A 13,377-nucleotide genomic window follows, 5' to 3' on the forward strand; every position below is an offset into this window, starting at 1 on the left:
TCTGTGTGAGAAAATCTGTGAATTTGTCAACACCAAGAAAGACCCTCTCTAAAACCACTCAGAACTGCCGAAATTTGATGTTTAGTTTAAACATCAGATGTTTGATACATGCAGAGGAAACCATCTGAAACTACAGCAGAAGCTAACATCTCAAGCCTTCGTTATCTCCACCCTTGAGGGTGCAGTCAGTCAGCGCCAAGGAAAATAAACAATGCTCCAACGGAGGAATCATCCAAATCATGTCATACTTGGTATTTTAGGGAAGAAAACTCTGGCGGAATTGCAGAATTGGAATGCACAGTAAAATGCAGAATTTCACAGAATTTACTGATATTCAGTGATTTCTGTAAATAAAACAGATTTTGAAGGACCCTACATTTTCTTCTGTTTTCCATAGTTCCTCTGAATGGAGAGTGACAACTTCCCCACTTTACTGATTCCCTGAAGTGTTCTCAGATTCTGCTTGCTTTAGACAAAATTATATTGTAAACCATTTAGACGGGAGCTTTTAGGTGACCCCGGACAGAGATGTATAAAGATGTAACAAGCTGTTAGTTGCTTTTCTGCTTGTTTGGTCGGATCCAGTCTGTGGTAAATCTGGGTGGAAGCTGTAACCAGTGATTTGTCTGAACCAAATTTATGTGAAAGCTGAAAGTGATTATTGCGTGTCATCTGAAAAGTTTTTTGGAGAATTGTCAAAAAACCAAAATCACACAGATTTTGTCATTGATTCCTCCGCTCCTGTTTCCTGCTGTCTGAGTGATTGGAACGGGTCTCTGGTTCCCGCTGCAGATGTTGTTTCTGGCAGGGAGCGCTGCAGAAGTGGAAAGCTTTATTACCGTTTCTGTGAAATAGTGTGTTTGGGTGACGCTGTGTAGCTTCAGGGGAAAGTTCTACTGTTTGAACCGCAGTCCTGTAACTGTAGCTAAAAATGGTCTGTTTTTGAAAAGTTCTGCTTGTGAAGGGGGGGTGTTCATGTCGTCAGTGTGGTGGGTCTTTGGAACAAATTGCGGTTGGGTGGATGGATAAAGGTAACACCATTGCTCTCTGGTCGAAAAGCAGCAGTCTACATGATGGGTTCTCATTCTGAATGAATAAAGCAGACGTTAGATAACACTGAATATTTAAAAAATATTTTTTTAAAAAGATGGAATATTAACAGACTGATACCGCATTCAGTTATTGACCTTCTGTCAAATTGATCCCATGAGCTTTAGCTGACATTTTCCTGGGTTCCTAGCATCCTGAGAATAACGTGGAAAGTATTTTCGTGTCGATCAAGTCAGTTGGCTGATGAATGTACGGAATATATCCGGCTGTAATTTTGTTTCAAGAATTTCCATATGGTTAGTCCATCCAAATGGCTGAATAAATTATCAATGTACAGAACGTCTGTGAATATTGAATTATAAAATGGTGCAGTGTTGTCAGTGATTAAAACCAGATAGTTTCCCTTTGATTGATGAACAACTGGCCTCAAAAACCAGGATTTTAATTTCCTCTTTGTTAAATTTAATGAAAGCCCTTCATCATTCAATTAATCGCTTGTTTGATATAATCCCATATTTTGGAGTTTCCTTTTCTTACCTCTAGACATTTTTCTTTATTTCTCATTCTTCATTGCAAGTAGCTTTCAGGAACTGTAGGCTTTTGATGGATCTTACAGCAAACAATCTGTTTTTGTTTTTGCTTTAGTCTCAGGGCTCCAGCTGAGGGCTTCATTAATGGCTACTGGTTGTTTTAGGACAAAATAAATGAAACTTACTTCCAACATTCTCTTCATGTCAAGGTAGCACATCCTCATGAGTCATGTGTTCATTTAGAAAAATGTAAATATTTCAAAGTGTTTATCCTTTTTCTATTTTGACGTTAAGATTTTTAGATCATTACCAGATTTTTACTGACTGGCTTGCAGCAACAGCATTATACACAGACAAAATGGCATAAGGCTCATGAGAAAATGGTTTTTTTAGCATTATTTGGATTTTTTTGTGGAAAAACATGGTCAAGAAAACTAAAGCACAGTGACTGTGTTTCCATCAAGAAAAATAGAGAAAGGAAAATACGTATTGGCCATTTTTCCATCTGCCGATTTGAAGCGAATCAACCAGGCTACTCAATGCATAATTTCATCAGATGTTGACGCTACACAGGGCTGTAATAAACAGGAAGTGGCATGGACCAAACATCTCAGAAAAGCCAAACCTCTGAGCTGGAGGTCTGAACTCTGAGTTTTGTGCCTCTGGTAAGGCACAGAGCCAACAGGGACTATGTTGGACCATATTCACCAGATGTGTTTTCATCTCCCCTTTAAAGCATTAACTCTTTGTCTGAAAAGCCAAAAAAACCTCAAGAAAACATTTCTTTGCGAACGGTTGGTAGGATTTTTGTTATTTCCTTCAACCTTTTCAAATAAATTGCTCTAAAATTTGCATTAACAACTTTGATGGAAAATTTGGCTACTAATTTTTATTGCCAATACTCGCCACAAATTTCTTGGACAGAAGAAGTTTCTGCTCAATTTTCTCAGACCTCAAGGAAAACCAAGAAAGATGATGGGTACTTCTGTAACCATCGGTAACCATTAATATGTAGACAGACAGGTAAACTCAGAGTTTTGCTCCATCCTTCCATCACTGAATGAGATCATAAAACTCCTCTGCTGGAGGGTTAGGGCTGTTTCCTGGCTTAGTCATTAAATAACATCAAAGCTTAGCTCTAACTGCGTTCTACTGGTTACATCTGAACAGACTGAGACCATAGTTGGGGTGCAGCTACTGCAGCTAGTGGTCCAACATGATAAACAGTTGCTGATCGCAGCAGCATATTAACCCAGTAACTCAGTGACCTTGCAGTGGGTTTATGAGGCGGTACTCGCTGTGTGTCAGAGCAGCTTTGAGGTTGCTGGATTCCTCCTGACAGCTCTACGGTGCGGCTAGTCCCAGTGCAGCGGCAACGGGTGAAGCTATTCAGAGCAGAAACCATCTCATATACCCAACGGGTTCCAGGGTAGCGTGGATTCACCTCCTGAGCATCTCGTTAAGAGGACATTTAACGAGATGATCAAAGTGTTTACCTGGCAGCTGTCACCACAACCTGATTTTACACAAAGCGGCTGTTTCGTCTTCATACCCCAAGTACCAGTGATCAGCTGTGTGTTGGAAAATATATGGAGAATAAAAGAAGAAAATGTCCCAGAACTTGGTGCGCTTCCTGCCTGATTTGTTCAGGGCAACAATGCAAACCAAAAATGGTTCTTGAGACAGTTGGAAAAAAACTCTACTTTTGTTTCTCTGCAGAGCTCAAACAGGAACACAAGGAGAGGAAATATTGTGCTTGTGTGTGTGCGTGTGTGTGGGTGTGTGTGTGTGTGTGGTGTGTGTCAGGAGTTAGCTTTGCCAGACTGGATGGGAAGGAAACATGGTGACGCATTTTCAGAAGACCCCTCAAAACATGAAGTTGCACTGATATAGAGAGGGTTGTGTAATGTTTACACTATTGTAACATTACAACCTTACAACCTGCACAGAATAACACAAAGAAGTGCAAATTTGTGAGGCAAAATTTATGGTTATTGGATACATGAAATGAGCATTTGCTTTCGCCCCCTTTACTCTCGTACCCATAAATAGAATTCAGGGCAGATTTTTGCATTGACCTCTCAGGCCTGAAGTTTGACCTAACTGTATTTTCCCTGCAGCGCCGCCACTCTGAGCCTGACTGGAGTAAAACAGAAAAAAGCATGCAGCAGATATCCCTCAGGGTGCGTTCACTCTGCAGCCTGTAATCTGACCCGACTGCTCATCTCGTCAGGACTGTACTGGTTTAGTTGGGCCGCTAACTGGTTACCAGGCAGAACAGTTTGTTCTGCCTGGTAACCAGCAGCTTAGCTGAGCTGCTCGTATTGAAGAATGTCCCTTCAGTGAAACTGTTGGCCTCGTTTCAGCTGCAGCAGGTGCAAACTGAGCTGTTGGAGCTACTCAGGGTGAAATCTTGTGTGTGTGGATGTCCTTCAGCTGATGCAGACTAAACTGTCTGCTTACAAAAGATGAGCTGTTCTGCCCACACACACACACACACACACGCACACACACGCCCACGCACACACACACAGACACACACCAATGCTTCTACCATTTCCACCTCCCACCGTTCCTGTTATTCATGTGAAAATAGACCTTTAATTTAAATATACAACATGTAAGCACATTAAAATTAAAATTACATCTACACCATAATGAGTTGGTAGTTTAAGAAGAATTGTGGGCCAGTTATAATAAAACTGCATTAAATAAGATCAGGCTGTTTGGGAGGTAGTAGTATTAGTAATAAACTTATGAGTAACATTTGACTGTTATTCTGGAACAGACAGAGATGGTATTAAAAGAAGCAAGCAGAGTTTTAGAAAGCCTAGAGGAAACTGGCCACAGCGTCTTTCTTTTTTGGATGGTTATTAATGGAATGAAGGAAAACTTGGCAGATGATTCCCCATCAGGTTGATAATTCCAGGGTCACTTTATTGACATGGGGGAAACGATTGTGACTTTTAGTTGAAGTGAATGTGGAGACCCAGAGGTTTCAGGACTGGCGGTCTGCACTGAGGATCGGTTTATTGATCTCAATCTGTGACAAACGATTCTGGAATATTATTCAAAGTGAATTGGCTTCACTAGAAAAAAAAACTATGTGACTCAAACCAGTCAATTGCACAGTTTGAAGTTTTGTGTAAAAAGCGGCTCTTTGATGGGATTTAAAATAGCCTGAAGCTAACTAAATAAAAGATAAAGACTAACTGAAGAAGCTTGGAGAAAGTCAAACAGCTGAAATCTGTGAATAATTGAAATCTAATAGCAGGTCACATTTCCTGCTGGAGTTCAAACTCCACATACTCCTCAGTGTGCATTAAAATGGGAAACAGCCAATAGTCAATAGTGTGTTGACTGGCATTACGCTGAGCTACTTCTGATTTAGAAACCTGCATTTTCTTTTTCTTTTTTCCCCACCAGGAGATCTTTTGTGGGCTCTAGTGTCCCTTATTCGAAAGTAGGCTGACAGGAAAGGGGGGAAGACATGCGGCAAACGTCGGCCAGGTCCGGGAATCGAACCCGCGAGGACTGAGGGTCTCCAAATGTGGGTCGCGCTATCCCCTACGCCACCACAGCATGCCCGAAACCTGCATTTTCTATTGAATATTTGAGATATTCGCCACGAAATGATCTGCATGTAGGTTCATTTTCTGCTAAGTCAGTTTTCCACAGAAAAATCCACGAATAGGTGAATCTGACCAGTGAGTAGGTGGGAGTCCGCTGTACCAAGATAGGAGAAGAAGCCCTCTGCAAACACCAGGCGGTTGTAATTGCAGAACGTTTCTATGATACAGTTTTAAAATGGTAGTAACTGGATAAACTGTGGTTGTAGGAAACTATACCGCCTCAGTGACACAAGTTCTTGTTCTGGAGTGTTGTGTTGACTGCAGTAGACAAATATTGGCTCCATTTATCTGTCGTTAATATCCTAACCAGGGCGATTTCCCCTTTCACCCCCACAAACACATTTAGCTACACCTCACTGCTCAAGTTGCGTCTACCTGAGATGCAGCAAAGCCTCATGTCCATATAGCAGGGATTGGGTGGAGACCCGGAAGCCTGCTATATGGAAGTGAAACATATGAACTGATTTGGCAATGAATCAGATATGAAGCAATGCCCTACATAGTTTTAAAGTAGATACTTCTAGCCTGTTGTCAAAGGAAATCATGACTAAGTATTACCAACACAGCCCTCTAGCAGTGGATCACAGTTTTATTACAAGAGGACTAACAGAGGTAAGACTGTTGTTTCCAATTGGAGAGTTAAAAGCCTTTGTCTTGGCAGGCTGGCTTCTTTTGTAAAATCCTTTCAAGTGGTCTGTTGGGTAATAGAAAAGTCATCAATCTGCTGAGGAGGAGAGGCCAGGCTGTAGCACTTCACAAACACAACACTAATAAATAGAGACTCTAAAATAAACCCTTTTAATGAACTGAGATCAGACATGTTGGTCAGGAGTAATCTGGGAAAACATGCATGACAGGAACTAAAGATATTCCTTATGACTCAACAAAGAGCTTTAACAGCTTGGTTGCATAAACACAAAATAAATCCGACTTGCAGTAACAGGAGGAGTGAACGAATTTAAAGAGCAGATTATTTTCACAGCATTTTGCCATGAATAAAAACGATTTTGCTTCAGATTTTTTAACAGAATAATTTTCAGATTTTTTATTCTGTTATGTAATGCATTGATTGTTGCTGGTTGCCATGGAAGTCGGCATCCTCAAACGATTGGCTTTTGCTCCCACCAACATAATTGGAATTTTATGTTTGAGCTTGATGACGAATTGGAGGAAAACCAACAAATTAAAGTAGTGATTGGTAAACATTAACAACAAAACAAGTAACAATAAATTAAATTGGGAAAGAACAAAACATTCCAGTAAAAATCAGCCTCCTTAGTTACAGACGTTTTGAGAGTCATTGCTACACACGTCTGAAGTAGTGAGATCAAAATGATACTGCCAGCTAGTAAGGCATAACCAGCACATCACAGAGGTTCAATATGTTACAGTTAGGCTGTAGTCCTTCCAAAGTTAAGTTGCACACTGCACAGAATATTATTTTAGCCAGTTAATTACTCGCTTTAATAGTCACACTAACTAGTCTGCTGTTTTTTAATTCACCGACAGATATGCTAAACCTTGTAGCTCGTTGGTACATTTGTTTTGAAGGTGTGTTACCTTAATAAAAATGTGAGGTGGTGTCTCTATGGTTGACAAGCTGTGACAGGCTGTGTTTTCAGGACTGGACATATTTCCAAACAACTGACTGCTTTTTGTCTTTCTTTATGGACAGAAAAGTACAGTTTCATTGTTTTTCTGACGCTAGCTGACTGATGTCATGCGGCCACGGTTGGTGTTGGGGAAGCTTTAAAGAGACCTTTAAACATGGTAAATGTTCAACCAGAACCAAGGCTGGCTCACATTATTCAGACTAATTCTTCCTGGTGAAAAATAAATCAAACATAGGATAGCGACACTATTAGCGACGTCTATGGACTGTTATCTACTGAAAATATAAAAATGTGGAAAAAACTTGGCATTAACTATTAACTATTTAGAATATGTCAAGCAAATTGTATTAAAAATTGACCTTTAATGTAGTGATAAACTAAGAAAGACCCCAACATTCTTGAAATTCCACTCATTCTTACAGAGAATTCTTTGGAATTCTGAATATTAGTAGACTCAATCCATCAGTTAATTACTGCGTCAACAATTAACTTTAAAGGAATATCTGTAGTAGAAAATTCTTACTTCATTTGAATCAAAGAATTAAACCACCAGATCATGGTCAACCACAGTATTGACCAATTCCTCCACATACTTTCCTGTCAAGTAATCAATTTCAACAGCCGGATGAGGAAGTGTTATCCTGACACATCGTTTTTATTTTTGAAGGGAGATGGAACTTTGACATTGCCACATCAGTCCAGCAGTGTCCACCACCATGAACTGGCTTTGTGGGGTTTGCGTTGGTATAGAAACTGAATCTGTTGTGTGGCAGTTGAACCGGCATGGTTCGCTGGAGGTCAGGGATCAAACTTCTGGGCAGCCAGTGTCCTCCAACTATTAAATGCATTCCTGGTTTAATACACCCTAACCAAATGACAGTTTTCTTATGGTTGTTTGGCTGTCTGACATTTTTGAAATTTGACAGTGTTGTGGTAACTAAACAAAAGGTTAGAATAACCTCCAAGTGAGAGTTTATCTCCATTTATTTTCAGTGAAAAACAATAAACACACTCATAAAAATTCATGCTCCAGTGGGCAGATCAGCATGGAGGTTGGTGTTAAATGCCATGCTTAAGGAAGGATGCTGGAATTGAATCCACAGCTGAGCCACAGAAGCCACTATTTGGTGTTGCCTGCATGAGGCCCAACCACAAACAGGCTCTGATATCCGAACATGACTTCAGTTCCATCAGTTCCCAGGGGCAACCACTACATACTTTGAGGTGTTCGAGAGCACCACTATGTGCTGTGCTAGACAGCACATAGTGGTGCTCTGTAGCGCATGGGGTTCTATATAGTGAAACCCTCTTTTTTTTTGGTCTGGTTGGTCTCTGTAACCGCGGTAACAGATGAAGCAGGTTCCCCATCTTGACTTATCAAAAATTCAGTTTTACTGCGACAGTGAGACTCACACTAGGCTGCTGATGTTCTTATGAGTGGTACATTTGCTATGACAATGTTGTTATTGTTAGTTCAGCCTTTAGCTACCAATCACATGAGAACTGCTAATATTTTTATCTTAGTAGGAGTAGGGCTGTGCATGTGTGTGTGTGTGTGTGTGTGTTCTCCCTTGTCATGTGAAGTGATTATATTTTTATGCGTTTGCACAACCTGGTTAGTTTGCGGAGGGACTAACCAAAACTCAATTCACACTTTAGTCCTAAACCTGACCCCTAGCCCACCTCTCCCCTCGTGAGAACCAGGATTTGTGCCCACAAAGAACAGTGGTCCTCACAACCGCACACTGTAGATAGAAAAAGGTCCCCACAAGAATATAAAAACATGGTGCACACACACACACAGAGAGAGATGTGTTTTGCAGAGATGTTTACTGCAAAAACCTGGAAAACACATAATTACAGCATCTCTCACACAGTTTGCTGCTTTCTGTATGAATTCCTCAATGAGAGGCCTACAGCTGATGAAGCTGTGACAGGGAGAGCAGTGGTGATTTAGCGGGACGTCAGTTGAACAAGTGAATACAGATGTAGCAGGAAATAAGACCAGAGCCGAAGGGGGAAAGCCTGCAGAGCAGCTCCAAAGGAGAGGAGTGGGTCAGAAATGCACACTGTGGGGAATGGAGACGCAAACTACGGCAACACAACGTTGTGGCTTGTCACTTATTTTTAGGTCACACACATCCAGCTTGGTCACCATGAAAGGAACACACGCTGGTGCCACCTGCTGACAGTATATTTAGTGTGTAGACAGCTGCTTGTCTCTGAACATTTTTGTTACCTCATTAGAACATTTTCTTGTTTTATCTCCACCTTGTTGTAGCCTGTAGGCCTCTTACAGCCTCCTGGCTTCTATTTAAGGGTTTTAAATGAACTGGTCAGGATTAAGGTTAGAGTGGTTGTGTACAGTGAAAAACCAGGCCTACAATCAACATGCCTTTGCAGTTTCAATATTAAAGTCCTACCGGTAGCAGCTTCCTATTAAAGTTTAGAGTTCAATTTGCCGATACAATGCATGGTAAAAACTCATCGCTCCCTTGTTCCAGTGGGAACTAAGGACTTGGGAACAAGTCAGTGTTAGTTATAGATTCTGTTTATCTTTGTGACAAGTCATTGTAAAACATGCTGCACCATGATCCTCCACCTTCATGCTGTTGTCGTCTTTTTCATGGTCTGTGTCAGTGGCAACATCGGGTTGATGATCATGTGACTCGCGTGAGGAGAAAAAGGTGTTTCTACTGCAGCTTTGCAAAAATAAGTCAGTTTTGATACGGCCAAACCACCTCATCCTAGCGGCAAAACATTTGATCAAAAACCTTTTTTCTTTTGAAAATTGTGTTTCCATTAAGCAAATTTCTTTTCGAAATGTCAAATTGCACAATTATATGGTCAATGGAAACACTGCTGCTGGCATTTTTTGTGATGTAACTAAATGTCATGACTTGCTCATCTAAATCATTGAATTCATGCATTCTTGTCATGGCCTTTTACTGCTAATGTTGCCTCTAAAACATTAGCAAAGCCACTTTTAACAACACAGTGAATTTCATAGTGGTGCCACAATGGGAATAAATCCTGTTGTTAAATTTCCTCCCATCGGTTGACTGATTCTACGATCAGTCAACCAATCATAGAATCATAACAAAGAGGAAAGGAAATGGGTGATTCTGCGTTTGGTGGTTGGCAGGAGAATGACACTTGGTTGACTGCATTGTGTCAAGTGTACAGTTTGGTGCGAAGGGTTTTATGAGGCTGCACAGTTGGATAGCAGTTGGTAGCACTGTTGCCTTGCAGCAAGAAGGTCCTGGGTTCGATTCCCGGCCCAGGGTCTTTCTGCATGGAGTTTGCATGTTCACAGTCCAAAAACATGACTGTCAGGTTAATTGGTCTCTCTAAATTCTCCCTAGGTGTGAGTGTGTGTGTGTGTATGGTTGTGTGGCCTGTCTGTCTCTGTGTTGCTCTGCAACAGACTGGTGACCTGTCCAGGGTGTACCCTGCCTGTTGCCCAAGACGTTTGCCGGAGATAGACACCAGCAACCTTTCCAACCCCGCTGGGGACAAGGGTGTACAGAATGTGGATGGATGGGTTTTATGATATCGAGCGGTTTTTCATTTTAAATTCCTTAGTTCCAGAAAATTGAGCTCTTTATATTTCAGCATGCCAAGACATTTTGGATAATTTTATTCTCTTGATTCTTTGGAAACAGTTTGGAGATAGTCCAGCAGAGCTCCACAGATCAAAGGTCTATAAAGACATGAGCGAGTGTAGCTTAGAACAGTGGTGCCCAAAGTCGGTCCTGGAGGGCCGGAATCCTGCATGTTTTAGTTCTCTCCCTGGTTTAACACACCTGGATCAAATAATGGCTCATTAGAAGGTCTAAGAAGAGCATTGACATGCTGAAAAGGTTGTTGGTACTACCAGGGAGAGAAATAAAACATGCAGGATGCTGGCCCTCCAGGACTAACTTCGGGTACCCCTGGTGTAGAACAACCTGAATGGTCTGCACTGAGTCCCAAGCCCAACCCAGTGGAACACCTTTTGGTATAAAGTGGAGGCTCTGAGTCAGAGTTCCTCATCCAACATCAGTGTCTGACCTCACACATGTACTTCAGGGAACATGGTCATAAACACCTGCCCAGAAGAGTTAAACCTGCTACAGCTGCAAAGGACAGATCAACACCATGTTAAACTTTAAGGATTAGGAATGGTCCATATTTCTGTGAAGGCATGTTGCTTTAACAGCTGAAAACTAGAAGAACAATTTTAGTAAACAGTGATTTAACATGTATCAAAATTTTACAGTGAAAATGAAGTTACACTTCTGTTCTAAGGATATTGATAAAATAAGGGCTTTAAGCATCAGAGCCATATATAAAATGGCAATTGTATTTTCTACTAAAAACATGCATCCCTATATGGAATATTTCACTTTCGGTCTTAAGGAAACCTGATGGTAGAGTTGAAACCTCTCCTGTGCTCTGTTTCTGCAGGGTGACTGAATCGGTGCTCCTGGAGCTGTGCTGAGTCGTTTGCAGACCAAAGGTGAGCAGCATTACTCCACACAGATCAGTGTATTTCACACTGCTGCTACTGTTGCGCATTTTATGCAAGCGTCAGCAGACTTGGCTGAGGATTTCCTCCTGGGACCTGCACCAGTTTCAGTCCTCACTGCTCTGAGCCAACAGTAGAAATTCAACAGAGAATCCAGGACAACATTCACCAGAGTTTAACTAACACTACCTAGCCAGTTTGAGTTGAGCAGGGCTGACGGTGTATGAGATATAGAAAGAATATAGTATAGTCTAAGTTTGGAGAGTTCTGGTTCTGATTCTTAAGAACATGACAGACATGAAGCGGTCATGTAATTACTAGGAATGCACCGATCCACTGTTTTCACTTCCAATACCAATATTGATATCTGATTTAGTATTAGCTGAATTTAAACACGGACATAAATGTACTAAATTACAAATTCATGTGTTAAGTCTGTACCAGCGCACTTAAATACACCATTAGCCTCACAAGCTGTTGTTTTTCCATATTGGTGATACTCAAATTTGTAAATCCAACTTTATTTTGTTCAGTGAGTGCAGTTAGGAGTAGAACAGCCAATGTAGAATAAATGATAAAGAAACAGAGACTGACAAAAACAACAAATTGACTACTTTAGTCAAACATGTAAAATTAAACTGCATCAAAATGATTCAGAATGCAGTTAGGAATTCTACGCATAATGTAAAATAATAAAGCATGATGTTGCTCAGAGCACAAACCATAGAGTTAGACTGAATAAATCTTCCCTTATGTATCAAGTATATTGTCACAAATTTTAATTAATAAGGATGTTAATGTCAGATTGGTGCATCTGCAGTAAGTACACAGAGATAAATTGTGGAAGTTAGGTCAATAACACTAAAGATATTTAGAGTGTTGGTGGTAAAGAAGAGTGAAGTTACCAAGAAAACAACTTTGGGGCAGCCAGAAGTATGCAGGACGCCCACATGCACAGTGAGATGGTGTTGAGGTGTGAGGTAGGTAGGAGTGGGGGGGGGATTATGTTGGGGATCAACTCTGACCCCCTTTTTGATCCCAGAAATGATGGGTGGGTAGACAGATAAGGTCTTGCAGAAGTCCTCATGTTCTATATTTGCTGATGACCTTGAGATCTCTGGTGAAAACAGGAGGCAGCTGGAAGAGTCCGGGATGAAAGCATGCTCTGAAGAGGAGAGCTGCGAGTCAGTAGACGTGCAAAACAGAGGGGGTCAGAATGGTGGAACTGCAGTGAAGCTGCATGTGGCAGAGGCATTGAAGGTAGTTGATTCCCCCAGGGTCAATCATCCAGTGTAGAACTGGAAAACGTTCATGCAGAGTGGATGGAGATGAGTGTGGTGTGGATCAGAGATGGAGACAGTACCAAGAAAAACAGACCCTGGAGATGGTGATCCAGAGAATTCCTGTAAAACTCTCCAGCATAGACATGATTAGAAATGAATACATCAGAGGGAACAGTTTGGAGATAAAGTGTAGAGGGGCAAAGCTGGGTCATTTTGACCTGTCCAGAGACAGTGGATATGTTGGGAGATGGGTGTGGGACTGCGGAGAAGGTTTGTAGATGTGGTAAAGCAGGACATAGAGAGGATTGGTGGAAACATGAGGCAGATGATCTATTGTGGTGTGACCCTAAGGGGAGCAGCTGACAGAAGAAGAACCTTGTTTCTAATGGCTGCTGAGCCTCTAAATGGTAGTCAGCAGAGGAGAGAATATTCACCAGATGACTTGTAGAGTTGATGGGGACAGCAGATATTCACACAATGAGGAAAGGTGGTTTTTAGTTCTCTGAAGCAGAACTAAGAGAACTGGGATGACTTTGTTTTTCAGACTGGTTGAAGATGGGAAATATAATACAGATGAGTTTAATCATCATTTCTGTACAGAGCATACGGACAAGAAATGTGATCAGGTTCTGAGTGTGTGCTTGTAGTATTTACAGTTTGGGATTTTGGAACATGTCACATTGAGACTTCACAAAGCAAACTGCTGCGTCCATGTTTGGTTAGGGTGATGTCATTTCCTTTTGTATGAGTTACCTTAGG

General features: G+C 41.2%; 1 protein-coding gene across 2 annotated transcripts in view; it reads left to right on the top strand.

Annotated features, from left to right (window-relative positions):
* The window catches only part of raph1a (Ras association (RalGDS/AF-6) and pleckstrin homology domains 1a), a 66,625-nt gene that overhangs the window by 13,704 nt on the left and 39,544 nt on the right, over positions 1 to 13,377 (top strand). For both annotated transcript variants that reach the window (XM_044131035.1, XM_044131036.1), the window contains exon 2: positions 11,275 to 11,326. The gene's annotated coding sequence lies outside the window, so the exon portion shown is untranslated. The remainder of the gene's footprint in view (positions 1 to 11,274; positions 11,327 to 13,377) is intronic.

Source organism: Gambusia affinis, linkage group LG11 (assembly GCF_019740435.1).
Source record: "Gambusia affinis linkage group LG11, SWU_Gaff_1.0, whole genome shotgun sequence".
Lineage (NCBI taxonomy): Eukaryota > Metazoa > Chordata > Actinopteri > Cyprinodontiformes > Poeciliidae > Gambusia > Gambusia affinis.